The following is a 16,190-nucleotide window of genomic DNA, read 5'->3' as shown; positions in this document are numbered from 1 at the left end:
AAGGGAGTAGCAGCTTTGTATGGTGCTCACCACTTTTGAGTTATCGATTCGTTTGCAATAGTTTTATTTTACGTGGTTGATAAATTGGGAAACCTGATAGGTTTCGTCAGGATGTATCTCCATTTATGAGACACTACCACAACCAAGTAACAGAGAACCTTGCAGTGTGAATTTATGTATAAATGAATAATTAATTTCTGATCCAGAAAGCTGATTAAATAAATTGTGATAGTTGTCAAATTGTACAACTGAATTAACAATACCTGTGATTTAAGAACACAGTGAAAGTAATAATAATATTACTATATCAGTAAACAATTGTAACAAATGAGGCTGGTATCCATTCAGCCGTCCACCAGAGGGAGCACTCTACCTGATCACCAGAGAAGTGTAAAGTATTTCTACGTCAATGTAGAATATATTTCTCCAATCAACCAGAGTTGTTCAGCCAGGATTCAAAGAAATTCGTATTTGTGGTGACATTACTTACCTTTTAAAGCTTCAGACTGGGCCTCTGCTGTTTTGGAGAATGATAAACAACTCCAAACTTCATTAGATTACTTCACTTCACAGATCCATTAAGTGTTTGAATACCCAGAGGGAGTTAAAGATGTTTCTGTTCAGCTGCTACATTTACGACAGCGTTCACATTCTGCAGCTGACTTCGCCATACACTTCAGGACATTATTGTTCCATCCACTTTGAGCCACTATCGGTCTCAATACTTTTTTCAGAGAGGGACTCCAGGCCGAACTCGCATGCAAGTGTAATGATTCAACACTCACTGAATTAATTTCGTAGGCTGTAAAGATTGATAAATTACTGTGTAACTCACCACGTTCAAAGATTAGCCCCAAATCACAACTATCAGTCCATAGTCAAGTCCAGGCATCTCCCCATAGCCCCTGAACCTATGCAGATCGCATATGCTAGACTTTATAATGAAGAACGTGATCATCGTCATAATGACTGTGTTACTACTGTGGTAAAAGGAGATATCAAAATTCTGCATGCCCTAACAAAGGTCTTTCAAAATTGTCTGCCCATGTTCATGACCATGGATGTCGTTCCAGAGTCTCTGCCAGTGTTTACGGCCATGGAGGTTGTTCCCAAGTCTCTGCCAGTGTTCACGACCACAGAGGTCGTTCCCAAGTCTCTGTCCATGCTCATGACCATGGAGATCATTTCCCAGTCATCCAGGACTCAGCTTTGAGCCTTCCTCAGCTTCACCCATCGAGCCTCCCATGGTTCCGCCTTCAACGGCTTCGCACCTCAAGCCTCCTATGGCTCCGCCTTCCATGGCTTCGCCCCTCAGGCCTCCCACGGCTCCACCTGCCTCCATCGACCCTCTCCTGGCTCTGCCTGCCTCTGTCGACCCTTCCTTGGCTCCGCCTTCAGTGTCTCCTACTGCTCAGACCTCAATCCCTGGATCTCCACCACCTCAGTCTCAAATCCTCTAACCTCTCGTGGCTCCTCATTCTATGGCTCTGTCCCCTAAGCCACCACCTCCTGCTACCAGATCTCCTCCTGTCCCTGCTCTGAGACTGTCTCCCAGGCCTCCAGATCCTGTCATATCTCTGTGGCCACCCCCAGGCCTTCCGATTTTATCCCAGCCCTGTGACTGCCTGCCAGGCTTCCATGACCCAGTCCCTGCCCTGTGGCTGTCTCCCAGGCCTCCTGAACCAGTCCCTGCCCTGTGGCTGCTTCACAGACTTCCTGAACATATTCCTGCCCTGTGGTCACTAATGGCACTTTTCCACTGCCATTATGGTTCGACTCGACTCCACTTTGCTCACTTTACTTTTCTGAGCTTGCTTTTCCACTGTAGTTTAGTGCCTTCTCAACGTGGGTGGGATTATAGGCTCATCATCATAGCTGTGCCACCTCTACTGCCGTGACATCATCTTAAACGTGATAATATTACTGACCATAAACAATAACACGACTGCTAGTTGTTAGCTACTAATTCTAACTCTAACTACTAACTAACTCATTGTGCTGCATAAAAAGTTGTTGTTTGATTATTTTACACAAGTGTAACAATTAAATTGGCCTGGTTGTTTTAGAAGCAAGCTTTCCAGTAGCTGGTCAACTAAATAAAGTGAAGCTTATATAGAGCAGAATATAGAGTTAACGTAGCAAAATGTACCATCCTCCATCATGGACTCCAACAACGCCGTGGGCGAGTTAAGGGCACTCTCATACCATTGCTTGTTGGTTTTTTGCCATTGATAGCGTCCATTTGGTAGAACCACTTCCAATTTCTTCTGTTTGAACCACTCCAGCTGTTGTGGTCCTTGATGGTTCTGTAGTCACGTTTAAGTTGTTGGTAGGTACTATTGGTAGCCGGTGCATCCAAAAGCTGAGACACTTCATGAAATACTTTTTCATTTTGCGTCGTTCCATTTGTCGCTAACAAGAGGATCGTCTGCACACTCATTTATTGACCACAGCATGGATGTGCGCACAGCCATATCATTTTACAATTTGAAAGTCGCATGAACAAATGATACTGCTATAGCTACCTTTAAACTAGCGGGTTGATGTCCCTTTTCACAAATCCAGTGATGGTGGTAGTGACGATTCTTCCTGACCATTCAGTTATCTGCAGGTTATTGACATCACATTTATTATTGGCTCGGCTCGCTTGGCTTTTCTGAGATTGCTTTTCCACTGCTCTTAAGTGCCGACTCAACGTGGGTGGGATTATACGCTGATCGTCATAGTTGTGCCGCCTCTACTGCCGTGACATCATCTTAAATGTGACACAAAACAATAGCACAACCGCTAGCTGTTAGTTACTAGCTGTTGTGATGCATAAATCAGTTGTTGCATGGTGATTTTATACAAATGTAACAGTTAAAGTGGCCTGGCTGTTTTGGAAGCAAGCTTTACAGTAGTTAGTCAACTAAATAAAGTGAATCTTATATAGAGCAGTTAGAGTTAACGTACCAAAACGTACCATCCACCATCATTAAATATTCATGATTATGGAAAAAAAACGACTTTTGCAAACTAGTCCTAGGTTTTTAGCTCAAACTCAATAAAACTAATACAGTACAATTCTCTAGGTCAATAGTTATCAAAAAAATTTGGAACTTTACCCTTTGGATAGCTATAACAGGGTCATTTAGAAAATGGGCATGGCAAAATATACTACAAAGCCTATATATCCTAAACGAAAAGTCAAAACTTCAAGAAAGTAGATTAGCACATGCAACATATAATTCTAAAGACGCATACAAACTTTTATGGAGATTGGAAAATAGGTGGTGCTATAACTGTTAAAATGCTTTAAAAAAATATATATATATTTCCAAAGTAAATTGCCTGTATTGGCTATAAATTGTCTTTTCCATCTATGATCTAGGTGGTTACATGCTTGCTAAATAAAACTTAATATATTTTTACGCATGTGCTAAAAGGCCTTAAACCGCTTGATCCCTGTTAACTTTTAATCATGTTTATTTTAATAACTTTTGAACCGTGAGTTCTAGAAACGAAATTCCTTGGCTCAAGATGATACGATTGCACCCTATGATGTCATTTTCCACCATGAAAAGTTTTCTGCCATTTTAAATTTTCTGAAAAACCTGCTTTTTCAAACTCGACCGTTTATCCGATTTGCACAAAAATTGGCCTGCATCATCTAGATGCACTCAGCACAAAAAGATATTCACAGAATTTTGATAAACCATACTGTTTTCGAATGGCACTTCAACGAATTCGACGAAGAGCATGCCAAAATGGACGTGAGGGTATATCTTTTTATGCTGATAAAAAACAAACAATGATGCTGTTAAACGCTTTTATTAATCCTTAAATGCATGGAAATTTCATCCAACACCCTTACAATTTCAAGTCTTTAGACATCCGGCACATATATCTATCACACATGGATCAACAAAATGCTCAGATAGTATTGCATTTTCTAAATATTTCCAATATAATTAGCAAACAATTTTATAAAATATATTTTGATATGTTAACATTTCTTGTAATTATAAATTGCTGATTATTTTTCATTAATCAATGAGATAATGCAACAAATCAGGACAAATCTAGAACAGGATTCATTATTAAGTGGTGCAGTGTTCTCTCTTGTTCTAAGTGACCCCCCATTGGATTATGGTGAGCCGCCTGGGAAAGTGTTTACAGACGGCTTCTTGGGACTTCTAACTGGGCTGTATTTTCATGCATTTGAGTGTCCTGCGTTTCTTGATACAACCGGTTTAATAATTGAAAAATATAGATATGTGAGGGCGACATTAGGCTGGAGCTGCTGGCCATCGAATACACTCACTGAAACCAGGTGAGGAGTACAAAGACAAGTGTGTCTTGCCTAAAGTCAAGCATGGTTGTGGGAGTGTCATGGTCTGGGGCTGCATGAGTGCTGCTGGCACTGGGAAGCTAGAATTCATTGAGGGAAACATGAATGCCAATATGTACTGTGACATAATGAAGCAGAGCATGATCCCCTCCCTTCAGAGACTGGGCCGCAGGGCAGTATTCCAGCATGATAAGGACCCCGAACACACCTCCAAGATGACCGCTGCCTTGCTAAAGAAGCTGAGGGTGAAGGTGATGGACGTGCCAAGCATGTCTCCAGACCTAAACCCTATTGAGCATCTGTGGGGCATCCTCAAACAGAAGGTGGAGGAGCACAAGGTCTCTAACATCCACCAGCTCCGTGATGTCGTCATGAAGGAGTGAAAGAGGACTCCTGTGGCAACCTGTGAAGCACTGGTGAAGGGTTAAAGCAGTGCTGGAAAATTATGGTGGCCACACAAAATATTGACATTGTGGGCCCAATTTGGACATTTTCACTTAGGGGTGTACTCACTTTTGTTGCCAGTGGTTTAGACATTAATGGCTGTGTGTTGAATTATTTTGAGGGGACAGCAAATTGACACTGTTATACAAGCTGCAAACTCACTACTTGTAGCAAAGTGTCATTTATTCTGTGTTGTCACATGAAAAGATATAATCAAATATTTACAAAAATGTGAGGGGTGTACTCATATATATATATATATATATATATATATATATATATATATATATATATATATATATATATATATATATATGCAGGGTCTCTAAAGACCTATAATTGTAAGAGTGTTGGATTAAATTTCCATGAATATAAGGATTAATAATAGCATTTGCAACCCGTTCTCATCAATATGCGTATAAATAACACGACTTTATACTTCCAAATTGCCTGTAATGCATACGCCAATGTCCAATTTTGCGTGCATATGATACGCCAATCCTTCCCATTAACTTCAGTGGATGCGTCAAAATAAATTTAACGGCAATGACATCACAAGCGAGGCTCAGTTCGCCCAGTTCACCTGATGCGCGTACGTTACACCTTCAAACAGGTAAGTAAGGGCAGCAATCTTTGTAATGAGATCACAGTGTTAACTGTATTATTTTAATTATTACAGTGTTTGTGTTACATTGGGCCATGTGTCAAAATTAGTAGTTAGTGGAACCGTGGGCTGCTCCATTAGCACAGCAGGTATCCTACCATTGACATTAGCCTAAGCTAAGTTATGTATCCCTGTTGCAGTTTGAAATAAATAAAAAACAGTCTTTAATCATGTTTTGACATGGGTCTTCAGCTTTTAGACATGGCTGATGACAATACTAAGTTACAAATCAACAGACTGAATTAGTGTTTGCTAACGGTTTTAGCTAAAGTGGTAACGTTAGCCTACGGGACCCCCCAGGGGTCAATAATGTGGACTAATTAGTCCGCATGGACTCCTAAACCGGATTTATTCCCAAATTGTGGGCAACAGACCGTTTATTGGCTATGCCTGTAGAAATGGCATGTAACGTTATATAATCCATGCTGCATCTATAAATGTTAACGTTATATGTAATTTTGATGTGGTGTCCCTGTTATCGCTCTAACGTTACATATTACACGTGGGTGCTGACACCAGATCAGTATTTCGGATCATACGGCCTACATTCACTATACCAGCCGATCTGAGGTCTGCTAGAATAACAGCCACATTGGTATAATTCAGGCAGGCATTACTAGTTGCTTGCAAGTAGTACAGTAGGGTTGGATTAGGCTTCAATTCCCGGGATATTTGATTTCTAATGGCATCACATATAGTGCAGTTTACCTAAAAGAAAATTGAGCACGATTTAGATTAGAGTCTTTGTCTCCAACAAAAAAACAAAACAATATTAAGGTATCAAGCCTGACTTTATTCTGCCGTTCCCATTGTGTCATTCCCATTATTTCACAATAGTTATTGGGTAACAGTACTGTCACACAACCTCATCTGTCCTCAAGAATATGGAAGTTCCATTAATTACAGAAGGAAAGGACTAGTAGTAAGCCAATGCTTCCAAAGTATTACATGGTATTCAATGAGTGCACAATTCCTACAATGAATGACTGTTCAGACAATCTTTCAGTTGACTGAGCTATTATGTTGTATGTTTTGTATAATGTTTTTTAACTGTTCAAATTGCTATCTTGCTACATGTAAAGTACTTTGTGATTTTATCTGTGAAAGGTGCTATATAAATAAAACTTACTTACTTACTTACTGTTATAATGCTAATAATTACAAATTTTTACCAAAAATGTACACATTAATATTACAAAAGTTACTTGTCATTACCATAAAATAAGTTACTTTGTGATATTACCCTATAATGTGTGTTGTGTAAAGTGCTACCCATACTTACTTTGATATCACACACTTACTTTACCTCGCAGTTCAGGTGAACATTAAAGACAGATTTATGTTTTTTTTCATCTTTATAGTGACATTGGAAAGGCATAGGATATGCTCACATCAGGTCCTCCCACAGACTTAAATATTTTGTTACATGGCATGTTGATATTATAATTTATTTTTGTTTTGTTTGTAGTGAAAATGCCAGGTGGATCAACTCTTCGACAGTGCACCCATTGCCTGGAAAAGATAAATTGTGCCAATAGAAGATGCACCAAGGTAAATAATGTACAATAGGCTATTGAACTGTCTAACTGCTTACCCCCATTTTCATGCATTAAATCCAGAGTCATTAAGTCCAAATTAAAATAAACTTTATTGGCATTAAATATCTCAGTATTTGTTGCCCATGCAATAGAGTGACAATAAAACAGGAGTTTCCAGTGGAGACATTAAGTTCATCATACAAAAGACAGAAAGAGTTTTGTTTTGTTACACTACAAATTTGCATCACAGTAGGTATCTTTCAAAATGTTACATTTCCCACCTGATGGAAAGGTACCTGTTGTTATTGAATTTTTGACTATTGATTCCTTTAACATCCTCTTAGAAGGCTACATATTTGACACTGAATCTGTCTACAGACAGTACTTTGTATTGTGGTGAATCTAAACTGTGGTCACTCAGTTCTTTTAGATTATCCATATTTTAAGAAAATGGCAACATCTCCACTAGCGCATACAATAATGACAACTTAAAGGGATAGTTCAACCAAAAATAAAAATTGTCATAATTTACTCACCCTCAAAGTTGTTCCAATCCTGTATGAGTTTCTTTCTTCTGCTGAACACAAAAGAAGATATTTTAAAGAATGCTGGTATCCAGACAGTTGAAGCACCCATTGACTTCCATTGTAGGGGAAAAAAAATAGGTTTGGAACAACTTAAAGGTTAATAAACAATGACAAATTTGTCATTTTTGGGTGAACTGTACCTTTAAGTTGTAATGTCTGTGGCCAGATAATGGACATTCGTATTTTCCATTAAAATATGGATACATATCTAACTATGTTTTAGCATTATGCCTTTAATATTTTTAAAATGTGCCGGTGCATTGACTCAGCTGCATATTTAGTCTGTCTGTTCAATGAAGTGCATAAACTTGGTATCCAAGTTATTATTTAGGCCCTTGTAAATAGAGGGCTAGAAAATCAGCAATGCTTGATCAACTGGACCACAGTTTAGATTTTATTAAAAAAAAAAAAATCCCATGAGTCATACCGCTCTCTCGTCTCTCTCTCCCTTACTCAGTGTGGGAAGCTGCTGGACATGAATCCAGGCAGACGACCCGTATGAAAGGATTCCGGACCAGAGCCAAGGAATGGGCACAAAAAGTCAAAAAGTCCCGCAATCAGGCAAAGATTTTTGACAACAGTGCCCTGCTGGTAATAAACATTTTGTCTTTCTCTTTTGGTCAGGCATTTCAGGCTCCTGTCAACATTACAGAAATATATAATTGTATTTACATTGTGCAAGGAAGCAGCAACTATGGTAATCTCATGCAGTTGTGTGTCATGATGTCATCAACCCAACTGCATTTGCAATATTTCAGATAATAATGAGCTAGTCCATATATAAATATTAAAACAATACACATAATTTAGCCCTGCCTACAACTTGTATTCATTCAGCCCCAGTATCTAAGGCCACTTTACACTAAGAGGTTTTTCTTTTGGTTTACTGCACTGTAAAAAAAAAAACTGTGAAATGCATGGCAGCACAGGGTGCCAAACGTTTACCATTAATGAAAATATTGGTTAAAGATCGTTAAAAAACAAATGGTCAATGACTGGCAGAAGCGTTTGCCAAACAAAAACTGTTAAATTATATTAAAAAAATCCTAATTCATAAGTGTTTTACAAAAAAAACAGTTATTTTACAGGTAGTTCCAAGATGATTATTGTCAAACATTCTCTATAAAATGTAAATCTCTTGCAGTTAACAATTAGCTAGCAACAGCACACACGAATGAGCTGATATAACTATCATTCCATTAGCAACTACAGGATGTTTTTCTATGTTAAGGTGGAGAAACTGAAGGCCCTTGGGTACTTTCCCCTCCTGCTGTGGGGAGAGTACAGACCACAAAACAAAAAGTGGAGGGCCCAGCTCCAGTGCCCCTTTGAGCTGCCAGTGGTAGCGCATACGGTCCTGGAGAAGATATTGTGCCTATTTGAAGGTTTGTTAGAAGGTAGGTCACATCACAACATCAGTACATTCATGACTCCCTATTAAGATTGATCCTGTATTGTGTACCTATCCAGTTGGATCGGTTTTAAATGTCAGTACAGAGAATTTGTCACACAATCTAGATTGCTGGTGGTGGGTAATTTTGTTCTACTTATCTTTTGTCTTAAACTTTTTATATTTCTTTGGTTACTCACATTTTGAACCACATACTGCATCTTAAATGTCTTGTTTTGTTTTATTTTTTTTTATCACAGCATGTGATCTTGAAGAGAGGAGGTGGGGCAGCAAGAGAGGAGAGGAGAAGATGAGGCAGAAAGAGAAATAGATGATGAAGACCAGAGAGGACATGGGGGGCAACGTGAAATAGGAGAGACTGAGAGGAGGGACATGCAGGAGATGGAGATAGAGGCACAGGAAGACAGAGTAGAGAGTGAGAGAGTGAAGAGAGGAGAGATGGAGGGACAGGAAGACTTCGAAGAGCTGGGACTGATGGAGACAGACAAGCAGAGAGAACAGGCAGAGGAAATGGGGAAAAAAGAGATTGAGGCAAAGAAGAAAGTAGTAGCAGCAAACATGTATGTGTCAGTACAGAACAGAAGAGGCAGAGCATTAAGGGCAATCTTGACTATGTAGAATATGAGATACAGAATGGTAAAGAATGTGTCCATGTACAAAAGGAAGTAGTACACCACACTATACTCAGAAGTCAGATGGTATTTCACAAGTTGCTCTTTTTTTTCTACTTTTTCTTATAACGTGGAGTTATTTGTATGGCAGCAGTTTGGCATCCGGTGTGCCATAATGCAATGCCCAACGGTGAAGTCATCAGAGAAGTGTCAACAGAATGTCCTGCATTGCAGTGTACTCGCAAGTATTCACCTGGTTTGCAAGGCAGACACCACACACCTCTATTGCAATTTACACATGTTTTTTGTTTCTCTATACAGGAAGTCAGCTGTCAAAATTTCAGCTAAAAGGAAAAGTAAAAGAAGCCAAAACAATGATGATGGTAAGAAAAATGCTATGAAGTATTATTAATTAAATAATAAATCCTAAACTCTTAACTAATCCTAATCTAATAGCTTTTTGGCCCACAATATAATATCGTCTTATTGCTAGTTTAGTACATTACAGGCCTGATAACAAATATAAAACTATTAACCTAATATTGGTTGAAAATGTCTTTTACTTGCCTAATTGACTCATTTTACATTGGAGTTTTTGGGGCTTCGGAATAATCCAGGTAAATTATGATGTGCATTTACTTCTGGTCTTATATTTCAAAGAGAAATGCATACCCTTTCTGTGGGTTTATACGGTTACATTGCAATAATTTGTACTTACTTAATTTGTTCATTTTTCGTTACAGCTTGCCAGTATCACAGCACATTGGAGATTTTCCCAGTGCAATATGTGTCCAAGACACGTGAAAAAAAGGTGAGCAGCTTTTCGGAGAACATTCTGTACGACTGTAGGTGCGTAAATTGATACTATACTACACCAGGAGAATAGTGCTGAAATTGTTGCCTTTTGTCAGAAAAGTCTTAGTAAAAAGTAGTTAACATGTTAAATCGTTATCAGCGTTCTAAATATTAAACCAAAAATTTGATGTTTTGGTAATTATATGGCAATTGATTTTTAGAGGCTGAGAGGAAAAATTAAATGAAATATTTAATTATGAAATAAAGTATGACTTTGGTTTGTCTTTTAACCTCTTCCCAAGGGCTGTAAAGAAGTCCTGGTCCATTGGCTCCCGTGTCCGTCATGGTAACATCAGCTTTCTTGTTTAACTGACTTATGAGTTGTCCTTAAAGGGAGAGTTAACCTAATAAAGAAGCCTGTCTGATTTACCATGAATTGGGAGTTATTTGTGTAATAAGTTTATGTAATAAGCACCTGGACCAGTGTTACATTTCTTTTTGGGAAGTCAGGCGGGCTGCTTAATTCGGATGAACTAACACCTCTCCACATGTGGCATCTGTTTTTGCCTACAGAGAGATAAAGCTACACAACTACAACATACGTGTACAGTTTAAAATGTCATTACAAAGTGACAATAATATAATTTGGATATAAATATACATTCTTTTCTGCTTTCTCCACCCCATTCTGTCAAAGAAATATGTAGAAGCCTAACAGGGTTTATAAACCATGTCAGAGGCTATCCTAATATTTAACCTATTTCAGAAATTAAATACATAATTTCTGTACGTTTTATTTTGCCATTTCTTTCAGCCAAAAGGCCTGGCCCCCATCTTGGGAACCGCAGGAGAACATCGAAATGACTGTGTCATAAATGTCACATTGATGGTGCAAAGAAACAAATGTTGTGTATATGAAACTGGGCCATGTGGACAGCAATAAAGTTATATTGCACAGAATTGATTACATAGATGTTGTAAATTAAATGGTAAATGTTTCATTATTTGTTCATTAGGGCTGGGTGTTGGGAAGGCATCACATCCAATATTTCCATCATCCAAAAGACCAATCGTTGTATTGTGCAGTTTGCCTTTTCACAACCTTCCACCCAGAAAAACTAGTTTGCATTGTCTGGCACTTCCAATGAGCATTTCACAATAAAGTTCTGTTGCGGGTTTTGTTGTTGTTTCTCCCTCTCTGAAAACATGGAATTGACATTGTTACTGGAGTACTTGATGGTGTATAAATATCTTTCATTTTGTACTATGACAAAGTTTCATTTTCACCTCATTCTGGCCCCATATATTCAAGCTAATTAATAAAGCACAAGCACGCCTGCATGTACAATAGTAACCCCTTTTAAAAGTAAAACTTTTAAATACCAAAGTAATAGAACATTACACAAAAATAGATATCCCCCTATTTACTGTCTTTTAACATAGAGGCAAAGCATGCTTACATTCCGTGAATGGGTATATATGTGTGTATAATGCATTCACTTTATGGGAACAGGTATGTGCAATATATGGACACAATAAAGGATAAAACTTAGTGCAAATTACATGTAATGCTATTTTTGTCTTTATTTATAAATATTTAATATGTATCAATATATAGCTATACATGGTCAATGCATATATTGCAGTATATTGACAAATATAAGCACTAGTTTCGCATATGTATATATGAAAGGTATTATGTAATATATTATTATATTTTGCTGTATATTCCCATATATTTTTGTTCCGTAAGGGTAACCTTTTTAATCCTTGTAGTACTCAAGGTATATAGCCAGCTTTGGTGTTAAGAATAACCTTACAGTTGCATTTTGTTTTCATAATCTTCGTTCAGTGAATGCATAGTATCTTTAGTTCGTTGCTATGGTGGTTGCTAATGATGTTGCTATCGCTGAAACCACGTAGCCTAGCTTGCATTACATACTTCGGACACCCGCTTTTTTAATTATCTTCAACATTTCTCTACAGAAAAACAAATTGATAACTCAACAATACGTTATGTTCATGTTAAGGATATCACTTTTAATCATTTCTCCTTGGAAAATGCAAAAAAAAAAAAAAAACTCCGTTTTTGGTAGCATAAGGTTACGGAAGTGCATTGTGTTGTGTGCGGAGTTTGCGCGTTATACTCTTGTTTTGGCTAAAATATCTGAAATAAACCAACATATCTACTTTTTGTTAACATAGATCATCTAGATGCAGTATTATTACTAGTTCGGCTGTACTAGATATTTAATATATTCAGTAGATATATCTTTTTACAACCCTAATTTACAACCCTACTTTGCAAACCAGAAGAACTACAACTGTAGTGCTAATTTGTATCAAGCTGCATGGTGTGGATATACGGGAATTGTAGTTTTTAAAACATTTACTGTTTTCCTTACAATTGGAGGTTGTAAATAGTGAGTTGGGAGTATAGTGGGGGGTTCAGTGGGATGGTAAACACATCTATGTAATCAGATTTTAAATATCTAATTGTTAAATGGGTTCAAATTAATTAACCCATATTTTATCCATATTTGGTTAACTGCCCCAAAACTGCCCCAAAACTGCCCCAGTTGTTGACTATACTCAGGTTAAGAGCTCTCTATAACAGTTAGTCCCATATCTGTAGCCCCTTTTGTTGCTGAATTATAAGCCTTCAAACATGCACCGATGTGAAGGTTCAAAGCTCAGTGTTTCAAAGCAGGAGCCATGTATACTCTTCATACTAACTATGTTACTCTGCAGTTCATGGCCTTTCCAACGATGTATTTGGTTCAGCTATACAACAAAGTTTTAATTTTCTCATTTCTCGGACACAAGCCATCTCAGGTCTAGTTTCAGCATGCAGGCTCAATATAAAATAAAGCTTTTTGTTTGTTTCTGACTGTAAACAGCTTTACACGCACACGCACACACACACAGTATCTATGTTTGTTGCAACCCAGTCTCACGGCAGTTCGTGACATAGTCACGAAATTTAATCTATTGATTCGTGTTCATGGACACGAGTTTCCCCATTTTTTCGTGTCACTCAGCACGACTTTCAATCTAATGTATTTCAATGGGACGTATTTTTCGTGCCTGCACCACGTTTTTCTTTCGAGAGCACAGTATTGCTTTTTCTCAATTGTTATTCATTTTGCAAACTTTAAGAGCTAAATTACTCAACATTTAATCAAGAGATTTTAATCCTCGTTTTTTGCTTTATATTCGGTAGGCTACTCAACATTAATCTATTTTTTCGTGTCCAAAGGGCACACATATCCTTCTTTTTTTTTCGTGTCACTCAGCACGACTTTCAATCTAATGTATTTTAATGGAGTGTATGCACCACGTCTTTCTTTCGAGAGCACACTATTGTTTTTTCCTCAAATGTTAGGCTATTCCTTTTGCAAACTTTAAGGGCTACATTCCTCAACATCTAATCAGGAGATTTTAATCCTTGTTGTATTGCTTTATATTCGGTTGGCTACTCAACACGAATTGATTCGTGTCCTTAAGCACGAATTTTCTTCTTTTTTTCGTGCCACACAACACGAATTTCAATGTAATGTATTTCAAAGGGACGTATTTTACGTGCCTGCACCACGTCTTTCTTTGCAACATGGTCTCACCGCTATTCGTCACATGCCGTTTGGTCATTTCCCCCTCACGTCCAAAGCCGATTTGAGGGTACCCCCTATTCGTCACTTGACAACGGAGAGGGTCGTCCGATAGATTTGAGTGCAAATCCCTCATCTTTGAATTTTGAACTTTGATTATTTTTCTAACCCTAACTCTTTTTCCTCTCTTTTTTTATATAATTTTGGACTACATTAAAACAACATAATTGCAGGACTGCATATTTGCTGTAGGCTTAAAACATGTCTTAATTTATTGTGGGATATTTTATAATTGTCGATGGTATTTCAATTTGCAATGGCTTATAGTGAGCCTAGCTTTTGCGCCACAAAAAGAAAAAAAGAATAGCCTACTTTTATAGAACTTTCATCCCAATACTGATTATGAAGTTGTAATAAATTAATTATATAGCCTACTGCAGAAATGTTTATATTGCTTTATATGGACATATCCTTTGGCAAAGAGATGGATGCATTCTGGGAATTGATATGTGTTTAAATGTAATGGCTACATACTCGTGTTTCCTTCACTTCGACATTTACGCTGACCCCTTTGAAATTTTGAGCACGGATATAAAATATTAAGACTGTACTTTTTAATTATGATTGATATTTTGGCGCAATTTTGTGCAATACGTCACTGTGTACGACCATCGCAGAAACCATTGCCCAGCGCGATTCCACCACGGTAAGTTGCTTACAACAGTCTATGAGCAAAATGAATTCATAAGCATTTACACGTCCAAAATTAATAAAATTACGAGTTTATAAAAAAACATTTTCTAGGCCTAGATATAGGTTCTAGATGTGTGTGTGTGTATATATATATATATATATATATCCTCCTGAGACCCAGAAAAAAACTTTTTTTATTTAGTTTTTTTCATGTCATCACATTGTTTAGAGCATAAGAAACAAATGGTAAAAAAAAAAAACATTTTTAAAAAATTATATTTTATTCATATGTTATGCTATGTCCTCTGTAGTGAACACCAGGACTCAGTTGTTAAAACAATGAAATGACTTAAAATTATATGTGTAGGCAAAAACAATGGGATTTTTTTTCAATCACCAATACATTTTGGGGTTTCAGGATTTTTTTAAACCAAAATTTGTATAAAGATGATTCTCAACTATGTTATGAAAGATATAACGGAATTAATTGATACACCATTTTACTTTATGCAATATGTGGGTAAAATGGGCATAAATTAATATTCCCATTCAATGCAATGTATCTATACACTGTATCTAATTTGCACATTAATGTGTTCTTGGAGCAACATTTAATGAAAAAAGAAGTGTAAGAATTGGAGTAATAATTAGCAGCATTTTAATAATAATATCTAATATTTCATAGGAATATTGATGTATAATTTATTTACATATTCACTTGTTGTGTCTCCCAAAATGCCTGATAAACATGATTTAAGTCCTGGTGTCCTCTACAGTGGACATGTATGAAATCAATGCCCTGTTCTGTAACAGAAAGTCATTTTTTGATTTGAAACCCCATAACGTTTTCCTGAGATGTTGGTTGATGAAATACAATTTGAAAAGTAGTTCGATTTAAATTATAATTACAATATATTATCATATTTCCATAGGAGTGCTATTTGATCACTAAATTAATGTCAGACATTTTTAAAGCCTAAGGAGAAGTTGTTTTCAGGGTGAAACCTCCAAACATCTGGTATCTCTGTAAAGCCCTGAATGTGCTCTTTACAGGACAGCCAGAATAACACTGTGACATGCATGGTGTCAGAGAAATACACTAAAATATAATGTCCACTACAGTGGACAAAAGTCTATTCCTGGGTCCCAGGAATATATTTATAATTATATATATATATATATATATATATATATATATATATATATATATATATATATATATATATATATATATATATATATATATATATCACAACATGTTTTTTTTATGTGGAAATACTCATTTTATTTTGGACGTGTTGCTTATTGAAAATTTATTGGGGAATAGTAATTGGGGACATCTAGATGATGTAATTTTCTCTTGATCATCGTAGTTCACACACAACGTCACTGTAATGTGTCAGTAATAACAATATTATCACTTGGTCTAACGTTATACTGCACATAACGCTGCCTTTAAATCTGGGATGGCTGAACCCTAGACACATGTTACGAGAAAATGGGAATCAC

General features: G+C 37.0%; 1 pseudogene; it reads left to right on the top strand.

Moving 5' to 3' along the window:
• Nucleotides 1-6,911: 6,911 nt before the first annotated feature.
• Nucleotides 6,912-11,244, top strand: LOC127652544 (uncharacterized; annotated as a pseudogene).
• The last annotated feature ends 4,946 nt before the right edge of the window (nt 11,245-16,190 follow it).

The sequence above is a fragment of the Xyrauchen texanus genome, chromosome 2 (genome assembly GCF_025860055.1).
Source record: "Xyrauchen texanus isolate HMW12.3.18 chromosome 2, RBS_HiC_50CHRs, whole genome shotgun sequence".
In the NCBI taxonomy this organism is placed as follows: domain Eukaryota; kingdom Metazoa; phylum Chordata; class Actinopteri; order Cypriniformes; family Catostomidae; genus Xyrauchen; species Xyrauchen texanus.
This window is presented reverse-complemented; position numbering and strand designations above follow the sequence as displayed.